The 14,826-nt window shown below is 53.9% G+C and overlaps 1 protein-coding gene across 1 annotated transcript in view; it reads left to right on the forward strand.

Annotated features, from left to right (window-relative positions):
• The first annotated feature begins 515 nt into the window (after positions 1-515).
• The window catches only part of PLXNA4 (plexin A4), a 533,592-nt gene continuing 519,281 nt past the window's right edge, over positions 516-14,826 (forward strand). Inside the window, exon 1 of the mRNA XM_090041550.1 lies at positions 516-782. The gene's annotated coding sequence lies outside the window, so the exon portion shown is untranslated. The remainder of the gene's footprint in view (positions 783-14,826) is intronic.

Raw genomic sequence — 14,826 nt, forward strand, 5'->3', positions numbered from 1 at the left:
AGACTGAGGAAGGCAAAGCCGAGGAGGAAAGACGCGCGACTTGCGCGGACAGGCTTGTGGCTCGCGGGCGGGACTCGAGTCACCTCAGGGCCCACCCGCGGGCCCTGGCGGACATCATCCTCCAGCGGGGGGGGGGGGGGGGCGCAGCCTGTCAGCCGCGGCAGAGCCGGGATGGAGACCACCCGTGAACAGAGGGACGTGCCGGGCGGCAGGGGAGGTTTCAGCTTGCCTGGGCCCAGGGCTCAGCACCCGTCCACGGAGGAGATCACGATAACCTCCCTCTGGGCTCAGCACCCAGCCCTGCTGCCCGGCGGAGAGGAGGGCGCTCCCCCTCCCCCCCCGGGCGGCGGGAGGCGGCCGGCCTGCTCCCCGGCTGAGGCGAGGGCGCCGCCTCAGCCGGGCTCCTCCCCGTCCCGCGGCGCCGCGTCCCGTCCCATCCCACCCCCCGGCGGCAGGGGCGGCAGCGGGGGAGGCGGCGCGGGCGCGGAGGCGGCGCTCCTAGGTGTCAGCAGCGAGCCGCGCCGCGCCGCGCCGAGCCGAGCCGAGCCGCCGCGGCGCAGGGTGGCAGTTGCAGACTTGGCAGCGCCTCAGCGCGCGGGCGGCGGCGGCGGCTGAGGCGAGGGGCGGCGAAGGCGGCAACTTGTCCCCGGGCTCCGGGCATGGCGGAGTGAGCGCCCCCCGCGCCCGGGCTCCGGGGTCGGGGCCGGGCTCCGCCGCAGCGGCAATGCGGCGCCGGCGCTGAGCGCCCGGGGGAAGCGGCAGCCGCAGCCCGGCGCCGCCAGGTAAGACTCCGCCGTGCCCCGCTCCCAAACTTTCCCCCCTGCACCGCGTCCTGCCCCCGAAGCAGCCCCGCGGGTGGGGGCGCCCCGCAGCCTCCGCTTCGCCGCCAGGTGAGCGAGAAGCCGCCTGCCCCCGCGAGCCGCACAGCCCTGCGTGGCTTGTGTGAAGTTGCGGCTGGGGAGAGCCCCCTTTCCCTTCCCTCCGGAGCAAAAAATTGAAGAAAGACAGAAAAAGCCTTTCCTTTGGTCCCCCCCTCCCCCCGGTCAGGGTTTATTCCCCTGCAGAAAGCGGCTGGATGCCATCCACCTGCTTTTCATGGCTTCCCTCTGCCACAAAGAGCAGGCGATGTCGCCGCTGGAAGTTCGTGCAGGTAGCCGAGGGGCGCGGGGGCACGCGAGCGGGCCGGGGGTGGGCACCGCTCGCCGCCCCTCCATCCGAGGGGGCTTCGCGGGGGCTGACAGGCGACTCGCTCCCACCCTCCACCTTCTCCCCGGTCCTTATTTTAGCACCCGCAAATATTTTGGGAGGCATCAAGCGCGCTGCCTTCTCTCCCGGATCTGCCCTCTGTTTCGCTCGGGTCTCGTTCATTAAACCCCCCCAGTAATCCGTGAGAGGATGGGACCAGCGGCGCATGGGGTGGCTTGTCTTTGCCTTTTAATTACAACGTGTGCCTCTCAGCAGGAGATTAGGTGGTTCCCCCCCTCTTTTCCCTGAGTCATAGCCTCGAGGTTTCAGGGATCAGAGCAGCATTTAGGTTATTATTTGAATGGTCTGTTCTTGTATAAAAAATAAAATAAAATTTGGGAGCCCTTAAGAAAAGCATGCTTCATCAGAGTGGGGCTTCAAACGGTGCAACAGATGTGCTCCCTGTCTGCTTTGCTCACACGTTCGGGTTTGAAGGAAAAAATTTCCAAACTGATGGTTTTTTGTTGGGTTCCCCCCCCCTTGGCCTGAATACCTGCTACACGAGGATGCCTTTAAATAACTTTGTCTAGTGAGCACCTTCCTCGGAGAGCTGGCTGCAGCTTTTAGCCGGAGCCTGCCATTCAGTCCTGCCTTAAATTTGTGGCCGGCGGAGAAATCAATAGGATGCAAAATAAATGACAGCTGTGAGATTTAAGTGGTGTTTATGTCCAAGACGGGCATTTTAAAATACCTCCCGAGGATCAATCCCGGTGCTTTTTGGAAGCTTTTGCTGCGTGATTGTAACTGTCTTCTAGGTGGCAGAGACCATTTTTAAGTCTGGTCCGTGTAGGCAGCCCAGTGCCCTGGTACAGCAGGGGTGAGTGCTAGAGAGGATCTTGAAAGATGCACCGAGCCTCTCCATTGGGGAAAGGAAATGCTGATATTTCCCTTTATTTTCCTACGTGCCAAGCTCCCCCCAGGTCCCTGCTCATGCTGTGCTTGGTGCTGCCCAGACGTGGCAATGAGGGGCTCTGCAAGTGGTGAGGCAAGGCAGGCAGCCAAGCAGACACTCCCAGGAGGACTCTGGCTGCTGAGTTATAATGGGTTGTTTTCAGTGGTCCATAATTAAGGTGGAGGCCTTCACTTTCAATGGTCTTGGCTGGGCCAGGAGTCTTCCAGCTTCATGACTGAGAGCCGGGACTCGGGATTTCTCTTGTGGGACTCCTTTAACGAGCCACGTCTATCCCCCCCCACCCCAATTTCCTTGTCTTCAAATGGGCATGCTACTGTGTGCTTTCCCGGGGGTCCTAAAGCTTCCTGAGAGCCTGGGATGCGAGTGAGCTGTGAACGCGTTGTAGCACGGTGTGTTTAGGGTTAGTGCTGCTTTCAAATCCACGCCTTGCTTGGCAGGGAGATTGAAAAGCTCTTTAGCAATCTGCCGCTTGTGTTGTCACTGAAGGTTTCTGCGCGCCGGGCTTGCATGTCAGTGTTGCGTGGCATCGGGGTATTATTCGGTTCTGGGGTCAGTGGTACCAGGCTTTGCGGATCGGAGTCTTATACAGATATTTTGAAGAGAATTTGCATCACTTTTGTGTGTACTAATAGGGCTTTTGTTACCATAGCACCTGAGGGCCTCACAGCTATGAATGGATTTTATCATCTCAACGTTCTTGAAACGTAGGGATGTGTTACAACCGTTTGATTAATACAGCCTGAGCTACAAGGGCACCTAGAGTCTGGTTGTGCTGGGAACTACACGTGGGCCTCCCATGTCCCAGCCCCAAATCCTATTCAGCGGTCTACCCTTGGACCTGCATGAGTAGTCGTAGGTGTGGTTGTCATTATAATGCCTTATAGGGCCTATTATTGATGAAGCACAGGCTGACTGGTGCCTCTGGGGGCAAGACGAACAGGGCAAAGGGCTATTTCCAGTTCTTCTTTATGTGGAGTTGGGGACATCTTCCAAATATGAATGACCCACTCAATACCCCCTCCAAACATCGGTCTGAATAAGGCTCCCTGTCTGCAAAGGAAGCCTGAAGGTGGTTGCAGCTTATACTTGCTAAGTGCTATCTTACTGCTGGCTGACAAGCATGCAGTTAGGAGTTTAAAGCACATTAGCTCATGTGAGCTCGAGCATGGAAAAAGAGTGAAACCTGCAGAAGATGGGTATCTTCATCCAAAGACCTCAAAGCTCTCCAGAGCAGTGAGAAAGAAGCATTATTCCCATTTTACAGGTGGGCAAACCGAGGCACAGAGTGGTAAAGAGCCCAGTTCAGCTCCCATCTCTATCCAGTGGGAGTTTCTAATACAAGTTAGCGTGGGCCAGTGTTACGTCTGTAGCTGGACCCAGCTCTTCTGTCTTGCTGCCGGTCATGACCAGGATTACAGTCTTGCAAAATCCCATTTAAAAAAAGGAGAAGCTGAGAAAACCGATGGTTAAGTGTGGCAAGCGAATGCCTTGAGGCAAGGAAAGCCTAAGCTTGGGGTTCAAGTGAGGGACCGGGTGATGAGGAGTAATAGTGGTCTTCTCAGACAGCCACAGACTTGCTGCAGGACTCTTGGGTGAGTTTTCTGATCCTGGGTGAGTTGTTTCTTTCTCTGCCTCTGTTCCCCCCTCCTCTTTAAAAATGTGACAACAAACTTTGCAACAGCTTTGGAAAATGCAGGGGCAAAGTCCAAGGCAGCTGCTGATGGGTATCTACTGCAGCGGTCCCCTTGGCCAAAGTCTCTCTCTCTCTCTCTCCCTTTTGCTTGGTACCGCTAGGGTGTTGTAGCTGTCCTAGCTCCTAATCTGTGCACAGGCTATGTCTGCTTGGCTTAGCCTTTGCTTGTTGGCATCCTTGCAAGACCAACAACACCCCCTCCAACTTGGGGAATCCAAATCACCAATTGTATTCAGTTGTTCATCCAGTCTAGCAGCAACTAGGATGCTCCAAAGGGCTGGAAGTGACCTTGCAGGTCAACTTGTCCAGCCTCCTGGACAAACTTGTCAAAGGGCCTGAGTGCTAACAAGATCTTCTCTCTGAAAGTTGGCAACGAGTCTGTGTGTGAGCAAACCTCTCTGGGGAGCATCTGATGTTCCAGCAGGCAAGGAGAGTGCATGGGAGGTGTGTTTTGTAGGGACCGCTGTGACCTCGAGGAGGGATCCAGGGTGTAGACCCCTAGCCAGGCACTGCCAGTTCCGTGGGTGAATTTAATGCTGATGAACGGTCCCTGAGCAATTCTGCAAACAATTGCAGGGCCAGCCTGCCTGCCAGGCCTCACTGCTGCCCTGGAGGGGACCTTCTCGAGGAAGCAGGAGGTCATTTGAGAGTCCAGGACCCATTTTGTCCCAACCTCCCTGTTGCGACTGCCACCTAGTGTCGATGTCAGTGATTGATGTGGTGAAAATAGGAAACCAGCTGAGATTCCCCATGTGTGGGTAATAAGGCATAGCTGCTGCTGATTCAGGCTGGATTCAAACGGGGGACCTAGACGGGAGAGATTCGGTTGCCTGCTATTCTCTCCCAGCTTCAGTGCTGGATTTCGAACTTCCCTTCCAGCCCTATCTGCTCGTGCCTGAGTGGTCTGCCTGCGTTTTCCCACTGAGACACCACGCTATAAATTAATACAAGGCGACTGGCTCGAGAACTGTGCCTTGCCCTCCTGACAGGGTGAATGTGTGGCTCTAACGCAGATAATATGGAATCAGTAATTCCATTAAATGTATTTGCATGAAATATTCTCGCGCACTTTTCTTCCTGTCCTTATTGCTCATGTGAGGTACAAGGACCAGGGGAATAAATCTTTATGCTAGATGAACACTCCAAGACAATGCGGCATCCAGTGCATGTAAATGTTTGCAAAATGAGCCACTCGGAGAACGGGCTTTTGATTTCACCTGAGCATGAAGTATCATCCGGGAGGAAAGATGGGGAAACACGGCATTTAATCCTAGAACTGTTTGGTTTTACAATCACTGAGTGACACCGTGTATTTCTCAGTTTTGGAGCAAGCTGCGCTACCTGAACCAAGGATGCTGCATATATACATATGGCTTTTTTTCCCCCTTTACTCCTTCCGAAGTGAATAACAGTTGCTAACATGCACTTACTAACAAAATTCCCCTGATGCTCATTCATAAAGAACCGCGCCGGTGATTCTATCAGCATTAAACTGTTTGGTGACTGAGCTTAGAATTATAGGAATCGGAGCAATGAATTAGCAGTAAATCAAATCCCGGATGATTCCCTACCCAACTGCGGCGAGATTTAAATTAAAAATATCTTGCCGAGATGAAGTAATCATAAGTCAAGCACTGGAGTTCTGTCAGTCTGGGCTCTCGCACGACGAGCATAGCCCCTTTGAAATCAAAACCATGACCAGCCCACGTATTGATCCCCAGCTGAACTGGGAAATTGCCACTTCATTTTTTCTATAAACGTTTCCCCCCCCCCCACCTCTTTTTGAAGGGAAGCGGGTTTTTCTGGGAAGCTGATGCAGGCTTTGTAGAGTCGCTGCATGGGCTTGTGGTCGGTCTGAGTATATTTGATTGTAGTTTTTTTTCTGTTCCCCACCCCCCCCAACTCCTGACCAGGGACTTGTCCATAGTGCAGCCACAGAAAGAAAAACTCAATTAGGAGTCTGAGAGGTTTATCCTGTTCCAAGTGGCTGTCAGTGAAATAACAAGCACCGGGGGTACAATGCAGCTTAGTTTTCTTTTGCTGCTTGATCCAGAGCGTTATCAAAAGGAGACTCTGATCCGCCATCCACTTTTTGGGGTGGCTTCAGAGGAGTCAGTTCACTGCTCCGTGCCTCAGTTTCTCCATCTTTAAAATGTGGGCGGAGATGCTTGAAAAACACATGGAGCTCCATAGGTCAAAAGTGCTTTATTAATGCTGACAGGCACCATGAATTAATAAGAAATGGAGAAAATGGAGAAGGTGCCTGCCGGGAACTGATTTCATCTGAACCTTTCATTTGGACTTTGTTTTCCCTGTTGCCAAGCCATTTCTCTTTTCTCACCTGGCTTGAGGGGGACGAGGAAAGACAGTTTTTGGTGGGAGAACATGAAGAGGGACAGGCTTGTGACTCCAGACCAAAGTCTGGGCAGAGGAGAAGAGTGTGGGACCAGGATTGAAAGAGCAGAGGCAGTGAGGACTGCAGTGTTTGTCGAGGCTGTCAGAAACTGTTACCCAGTTTTCTTTGGAAGTGGCTTTTTCATCATCTAAACTCTGCTATGGGGACTAGCTCTTTCCCCCATGCTATTTTTGGACTTGCTTTCAATTAAGGTAGTATCTGTTCCCAGCTCTCTATTCACTCCTCTGGTTCCTCTTGACATGTGTATGGGGAAGGGGGGGGACCCACCAGTGAGTCTTGCTGAAGCAATGCTACGGCAGTGCTTCTCAGCACCCCTCTCGTTAGACTCGAGGCGCCCCTTGGGAAGATACCAGCTCTCATCCTTCGCTTGTTTTCTGATTGCAGAAAAATACTAGAGCAGTTCTTTGGTTGCAAACAATTCAGAAAGACCAGGACAGGGCAGAAGGCTTTTAATGCTGTGGATTGCTGTTTGAAACCTCTGGGTTTATCTTGTGCAGTGCGTTGGTACATCTAACCGTACTAACAGCGTATGGTGCCATGCGTCATCCTGGGGAGGATCTCGGGGCACTCTGGTTGATCATTCCTGTGCTGTAGTGCAATGGCTGGGATGGGCACTGCTGTCACACACGCTCCCCGTCCCTCTGAGTGTCAGGAAGCAGCTGCTCGGGCCCTTTCCCTGTGTGCAGGGCAAGCACTGAGCTTTCAGCAGTGGCGTGTGGCTCTGCAAGCACTGCCCAGGTGGCCGTGGGGAACAGGTTGGCAGTCTCCCAGGGAGTGGCCTTGGGTCTGCATTCCCACTCATGTCGCACAGGTGGGGAAACTGAGGCACGGGGCAGCGGAGGGTGGCATTTCACTTTGCATTCACATCCTCATGGGGGCTGCGTCTGTGGATCAGGCCACTGCCCCTCTTTTCCTTCTCCCCCCCCACGGCACCCACCACAGCTGCCACCCTCCAGCCTTCAGGGCAGCCACCCAGTCCTTTCTGAGCGATCCTGGGCACGGATCTTCAGGGGTGGCTGCCCCTTTCTGGACTAAATCTGCTAAGGGATGCAGGGTGGGGGTAAGGTTGCAGGTTCAAGTCCCTCCTGCCCCCGGTGCCCACTCTGGGGCAGGTGCTGGTGGCTGCAGGTGCGTCGGACACGGGCTCCTGTTACACGGGGCTGGGCTGAGGCTCGGCCCCCACCTGGCTGCAATCCCGGCAGCTTCCCAGCCACCTGTTGGCTGCAGATGGCTTGGAGAGGCCCGAGCTGAGGTGGGGAGAGCCCATGCCCGGCTTCCCTGGGCTTGCAGGGCCGGTTCCTCTGGCAGGGACCGGGAGCAGGCAGGATGAGGCGCCTGGCTGCCATGGCGATGCGTTACTATGGAAACCCTCCAAGATGCCATCCCTGTGCAATGTGGAGAGAAGGCAGCTCTGTGCCTGCAGCCCCCGCCTGGCCCAGCCTAGCCTGGCCTGACCCCATCTGCCGACCCCCTCCCCTCCAGTAGTGATGGCGGGGGTGTTGAGCTAATTGCTTTTCTAGTCCTACCTGCTAATTGCTGGGGCTTTCTGATCTGCTGCTGGGAGTCCAAAAGGGCATCTTCCCGCAGCTGGAGCAATGGGGGGCAAGCAGGGCTCCTGGCCCCATGCTGCCCCACCACCCCTTGCTCCCAGCTCTGGGTGTTGGGTGGTGCTTTGTGTCCCCACAGCTGCAGGTTGGAGCTCAGACCTTGGGGCGATCCTGGCTTGTTAGGCAGCAGGCAGCTCTCCTCCAGCCCTGGAGCCCTCTCTATGGGGGCAGGTGAGAGGCTGGTGCCTCTGCTGCAAGCTGCATCTCTTGCTTTGCTATGGGTGCTGGGAAAATGCCTTCCTTCCTTGAGGCTATGTGGGCTCCCACAGGGCTGGCTTTGCTGGAAGCTGGGAGCGAGACCCGGCTCAGAGCTGAACTTGGTTCCTTATTCCCTGTTACCAGTTCGTCGTTCCCGTTTCCTTTTGCACGGTTACTCTTATGCATTGGGTGGCTGTTAGCAATGACTTGGATGTGCCAAGGAGTTGGGTATTTCAACCCAAATATGTATTTATTATGAATATTGTAATATTACATCTCATAGTCGGTATCTTGTCCTGAATGAGGGCCTGAATTGGGCTGGGATTATGGGGCACAATGTGCCCTGACCATGTCTCTGTGACCAGGGGGCTTTTCTGAGGAAGACTGGCCAGTCCTCTGTCTGATCTGAAGCTCAGTTTTCGAGTGCCATCCTGCCAGTTGATGTCCTCCCCCAAGTTCCCCACCGGTGTGCTATGTACACTGTCAAATAAGGAGCTGAGTTTGGGCTGGGATTATGGGGCAAAATCCACTTTGGATCACCCCAAACCACATGTCTCTGCCATTGGGAGACTCTCCTGAGAAAGCTGGGTCAGGCTTTTGAGCGGCATTTGCTAGCTGACAGCCTCCCCCACCGGCTCCCACCTGCGCTGAACAGGGATCCAAGTTAGTTCATTTTCTTTGTTGGCATTCCTTATTAAACATGAAACAATCAGACAGGACTTGAGCCAGTATGAGGGATTTTGGAGAAGCACCTGTCACAGCTTTCCACGATGAGCATATGTGAATATATATAGCCTTAGCCATTTGGGATTATTTTCTTCTACTTTGTTTGGGTACAGTTTTAAGGTAAAATGCTGATCATTTATTTAAATGTATTCAAGCCTGTACCTGCCACACACACATGGTTCCTGATGTCATTTCCTTGTTCTTTTTTTGGCAGGAAGTGTTGTGTTTAGGGTTAGAGCAGGTAGAGCCCTGCCCTGTTGTAGAGAGTCCTGGGGGCAGCCTCCTCCTCTGTCCCCCATTGCTGTCCCTGGGTCTCATGCCACAAATGGTGCACCCTGGATTAGGACCATATGCACTACCCACCCTGGCCAGTCCAGGACATGTGCCAAATGAGGTGCCTGCCTTGGGACCCACGCTGCAGGTGGCACTCGCTCTGTCCAGCGAGCGATCTGTACTGCATACAGTACCCAGCCCAGCCCGGCCCAGCCAGTTTGGGTTCATGCCGCACTGGTACCTACCCTGGCTGGTCCAGGACGTGCACAGCACATAGCACCTACTCCAGCTGGTCTGGGACCTGTGCTGCATACAGCAGCTGGGGAGGGTGCTGTGTGTTGTGCAGGTCCCAGACTAGTCGGAGCAGGCACCTCATGCTGGATTTGGCATACGTCTGGAGGATCCATGGGCCAAAACTGGCTGGCAGGTCCAGCTTCATGCCATTCATCCAGCCCATGGACTGGTCCTGTGCCTCTCACCCAACCTGTGGGGCCAGTTGACTTTGACACCCCTGCTGTAGAGGTTGGAGAGGAGAGATGTCACCATTTCTTCCTTACTTCCATTGCAATCTCACCTGCTTCTTCCTGTGAAGTTTTGAAATTGTCAGCCACTGCCATTTCCCTTCACCTCTGCTGCTGCTGCTAAATGCCTCACTTGGAGACTGAAGAAGAGCGTTAGTGCCTGAAAGCTTGCAAAGGACAATTTTCCCAACTATTTAGATGGGCTAATAAAAGATATCCCCTCGACCCAAAGAACCACGTCTGCCCATGTCGCTCAGCGACTACACTGAAGTACTTCATCTCTTCTTTGAAGCAAACGAATTCAGTGTTTACTGCCTGATATTTTTAAAATATGAAGTGACTATGTAAACGGTTATCGATGGTGCGCATATTGGTGAACGTCAACTATCTTTGGTTGATTTTGACTCTGCCCCTCTGAGGAGGACAGGGCAACCAACATCTGTGTTCCTTTTGTCCTGGGGAAACCTAAGATTTTGTCTTGGGTATTGAATTTGGATGTGGATCCTGTGCTTCCTACAGAACAAGAGGCTTTTAAGTACTCTGTTGTGTGCCTTCTTCCAGGGGCGGATCCAGGATTTCAACAAGGGGGTGCAGAAGCAGCTGTGGTGGTATCTGCAGGCCTGGCTGTACATAACAGCTTTTTGGGGTGTGTTTGGGATGATTGCTGGTCTTGTGGACATAGGTATGGTGGTTTGTGGGTTTTCCATATATAGTGCTTTGTGGAGTGTCATCCTGGCTATAGATTGTGGTATCTGGAAAGTTGATATCAGTGTTGGAGTATTTCAGAGAAAAGTTGAGGGGTGATAGTTGTTAAAACCATGGGTTTGAGTCAGTAAGTGAGTCCAGGTGCTCAGTCTGGATAATGAAAATCTAATCTCTGTAATGCAGGTATAGTGCAGGTTTGGTGCAAGTTTCTACAATTGTTTTCTCCAGGTGGCTCATGAAGAGGTTGGCATATTGAAGGGCCATCTTTGCATCCAGTGCAGTGCCCTCAGTTTGGAGGATGTGACAATTGTAGAAAGTGAAATCGTGGGTGAGGATGATGAAGTGAATGATTTGTACAACATGTTGGAGTCTGCTCCCTATTCTTGAAAGTATCTTTCAGGCAGCTGTGCCTTCCTGGTGTGGGGTATGAGTGTACGGGCTGGTGACATCCATGGTTGCAGTTTTCAGGGATGTGGCTGATGTACTGGATTCGGCTGAGGAAGCAAAACGCGCCCCTTGGGTGACAAGTAGTTTTAGGACAGTGTCTATGAATCCTGATAGCTCTTCAGTGAGGGTACCACTGCTGGATGTTATGGGTCTACCCTGAGTGTGGATCTTTGGGATCACGTAGAAAGTTTCTGGGGTGGGGGATAAGTGGAAGTAGTTTTTCCTGAAATAGGTCTGGGGAGGATTTGATGATACTTTTCCATTTCCACAGTGAATTTGGTGTGGGGCCCTCCCCAGGTTTTTTAGAGCATTTGATGTTGGAGAGTTGGCTGCCAGCATCACTGATGCAGGCCCTATAATCTCAGCCCAAACTCAGCTCCTTATTTGGTGCTAGGCACATAGTACGCAGGGCTGGGAGGCTGTCTGTGGGCAGGGTGGCACTCACGCCAAGCTTGGGGTTAGGTAGGGGCCTGTCCAGGCCTCTTCAAGAAAGTCCCCTAGTCACAAAGATTTGTAGTTTGGGGTGACCCAAGCCCAATTTTGCCATCCAACCCCAGCTCCTTATTCAGGACAATGTTCTTGCTATGTGACATCATATCAGGTTTATATTAGTAACTATACATTTTGGATGAACCATCCCACATTTTGGCACGTCCAATTCATTGCTAGCAGCCTCTCAGTGTGTAAATAGTAAGGAACTAGGAACAAGGAGCCAATTTCAGCCTCATGCCCAGGCCTGGTTGAGGGGACTTTTGGGAGGCCCTGCTGCTGGCTGTGCCAGGGAAAGGTTAACTCGGCAGTGGGAAGCCGGTCCCACTGCCCTTCCCTGCCCCTAGTGCTGGCCGGGGCACTTGGGGCACTGTGAGCCCGTGATCAGGGCAGGCTTGTCCCTCTCTAGCTCCAGCAGTGCCTGCTGGATGTACCCTGGGGGCAGCAGTGGGGTTTCCGGCCCCTCTGCAGCACTGTGTGGCTGCCCCTTGTCCTGGGTGGGCAAGAGCAATGGCAGGTCTGGCTGGGGTGAGACCGGACCAGATCCAGGGGGTTGCACTGGTACATTTGATTCCTGCTCCACACACAGTTTAAACCCAGATGCCTGGCTGTGGCAGCAGCATTTGTAGTCAGGTCCTGCTGAGGGAGTCGCTTGACTGCATGGCTCATTGTCATCTACCTGGTCCCTTCTAAACTCTTCACTCCACAGGTGTTATCAACCCTCTCCTTTTTAATGGCTGATGCTCCAACCATCAAGCTTTGTTCTGCCATTCTGCTGTCTGTTAGCTGCTCCAGATAATACAGCTCCTACGTCACAGCCCCGCAGATTGTCTTAAACTCATTCCAATGAAGTTATATTTGCTTTCCCATCAATCTTATATTGCATAATCCAGCCCCAGGCCTCTAGTGTGTTAGTAAAGCTTCTAGTTTATTTTTAACTGGGGAAAAATGTGTGTCGTGTTGTGTGTAATGCTGCACTTCGCCATCGGCACCCCTCACTATCAAAATCCTAGATCTGCCCATGGGCAGTGATCAGTGGGACCTGGGCTGTGATCTCCAGCTTTGGAGCCTGTCTGGCATGGGGTCAGTCTTGCTGCCCGGGCCTACGGGTGCAATGCTAGGATGGGCTTTTCCTGCTGCCGTGGGTGCTTCTGTGGGAATGATGCACCTGCTCCTCCACCCTGCCTGGGACTGATGGGGTGCAAAAGCCACCTGAGGCTTTATCAAGAGCCTGGGCCTGAGCCTGGCAGGCAGGGGCTACCCCATGTCAAGGCTCTGTCTGGTCCCAGCCTGCGATCCTGGCTCCGGTGACGCACAGCATGATGTACCTGCTGCTGGCAGCTCTGATTTTCTCCCCCAGGACTGAGGGAGGGACTGGGGCTATTAAAGTGCTGCCCCAGCCTCACATGAATCTGTCAGTTAACATCTTCATTACATGCATAGATTCATAGATATTAGGGCTAGAAGGGACCTTGCGAGGTCACTGTGTCCAGCCCCCCTGCCCAAGGGGCAGGAGTCGGCTGGGGCCAGATCACCCCAGCAAGATAAGAATCCAAGCATTTGTTAAAGGTATCCTGAGCAGGTGCTTGCGGTATTTCTGGGGGGAGTTTATTCCAGACTGGAGACTGACAGTAAAAGCATGGAGGCAAAAAGTGCCCAGAACCCTTGAGTGCTGCATCAGGTCCCTAACAGATGTTCCCCAGAAGCTCCCAGATACCTCTTGCTCCTGCTAGCTGTAAAGAGCTCATCTGGGATCTGAACCCAGGACCTCTCACCCCCGAAGCAAGAATCATACCCCTAGACCAACAAGCCCCACACTCCTTGTGTTAGAGGGTGGTCTCCAGCACTGCTCACAGATGGGTCTGGAGGTGACTTAAGAGTCACAGACCTGTCCACAAAAGTTGTAGATTTTTCCACAGGGGAGAGAAGGTCATAGGCTGGGATGCCTCTCATCCCTCTCCTTTTCCTTCCTCCACCCTCTCTTCTGTGCTTCCACTTTACCTTGAAAGGGACTGCTGCTTGGTTGAGGCTGCAGCACCACTGGAGTTGGTTGGCAGCCAGCTCGTCCCAGTTCTTGGTGTCGGCATCTGTTTTCTTGAGGTCTGCCTTCAGTGTGTCCTTATTCTGTTTTCCCCTGCCATTCTCCTGGGCGCATCGGAGCCTTTGGCCATGTGTCCCCCTTCTTTGTAGGGCTGAAATTGTGGGGTCCTTAGGAGGAGGAAGTTTCTGGAGCTGGGTCTCCATCCAGCAGGTGGGAAGGGAGCATCGCCTAGTGTGAGCTGGAGCAACGGGACCCCTCTCCCACCCCCTGACACATTGCTGCAGTGAAGAAGAGCAAGGTCCGATCAGTACTGGACATCATGACATCTTGGCCTGGGGGATGCTCTGCTCTGCTGCCTGCAGAGCTGTCCCCAGAGGACACATGGGAAGTGGGGTACCCTGCTGGATCCCTGACCCTGGCTGCAGATCAGGTCCAGGCTGGACTTGCCTTTTTAATTGAGATTGCTCTTTTCCTGGCTCTGGCAGCCTGCTTGGGTGGCTCCTGCGGGGTGATCCCTTGGGCTGCTGTGGCTGTGCCTGCTGCATTGTTACGGCTGGGTTGCTGCACCTGGCACTTGGGCTTCGGGCTCTCCCACAACGCGGGGGCTGTGGGGAGACGTGTGTCCCGGCTGGTTAGGGGCTTACCAGGGCTGGGCAAGTGCTGGCACTTTCAGGGTGGGTGGGGAGATCCTCATAGGCTGCCCCTATGCAATCTCTTCCCTGGCAGGTCCTGTGTGTGGAGGAGTGCCATGCACATTGTTAGTGGCAGGGAAACTGAGGCATGGGGTCTATTCAGGAGGGGGCTTGGGCTGCAAAATCCATTGCTAAGGCTGGGCTGCCTCCTCCTGGCTCACCCAGGGGACTTGGCCAAGACACTGCAAACTGCTGCCTGCCTGCAGCACCCTGGGCCAGCAGCAGTGCCCATCCCTGGGGCCAGCCACCTTCCCTCCCATGCCCTCTGTAGCAGAGCGGCTGGGAGCAGGGCCGGGAGCCAGGGCTGCAGCGGGTCCAGGCTGCTGCTCCAGCCCCGGCCTGGATCCTGTGACTTCTGCCATCTTGAGCTGTCCTCTGCACATTGCAGGGCCTCAGCTGTGCACCGATTTCTGCAGGAGCCGGCTACAAGGCAGCGTCTCCTTCCCAGCTGCCCCAGGTTGGGCTCCTTGGGTTGAAGACATATTTCTTTTCCTTCCTCAGTTTGGGGAAACCTCTGCTTGGATCCAGAGACCTCAAGCTAGTTGTCACCCTCCGGCCAGGGCTTCCAGCTGGGTTGTGGAAGATGTAGGGTTCAACCCTTGCCTTGCTTCCCTCTCCTTGAAATTGGGGCTCACACTCTCCTTGGGGTGGTATCTTTTATCGGATCAACTATGTAGCTGGGATAAGTTAGACAAGCTTTCACATGTAAGAAATCCTTCCTCGGGTCCCCACATCCCAGTGGCGTGCCCGATGGGGGACAGGCAGGTGAAATGTCCAACTCTTCTGGACTTACCCCTTGTTGGGGAGCAGCAGCTCCCAGCCTGGTGCTCGGGGCTCTGACGCCAGCAAAGAAACATTTT

The sequence above is a fragment of the Crocodylus siamensis genome, chromosome 4 (genome assembly GCF_052110815.1).
Source record: "Crocodylus siamensis isolate JL-2025a chromosome 4, ASM5211081v1, whole genome shotgun sequence".
Lineage (NCBI taxonomy): Eukaryota > Metazoa > Chordata > Crocodylia > Crocodylidae > Crocodylus > Crocodylus siamensis.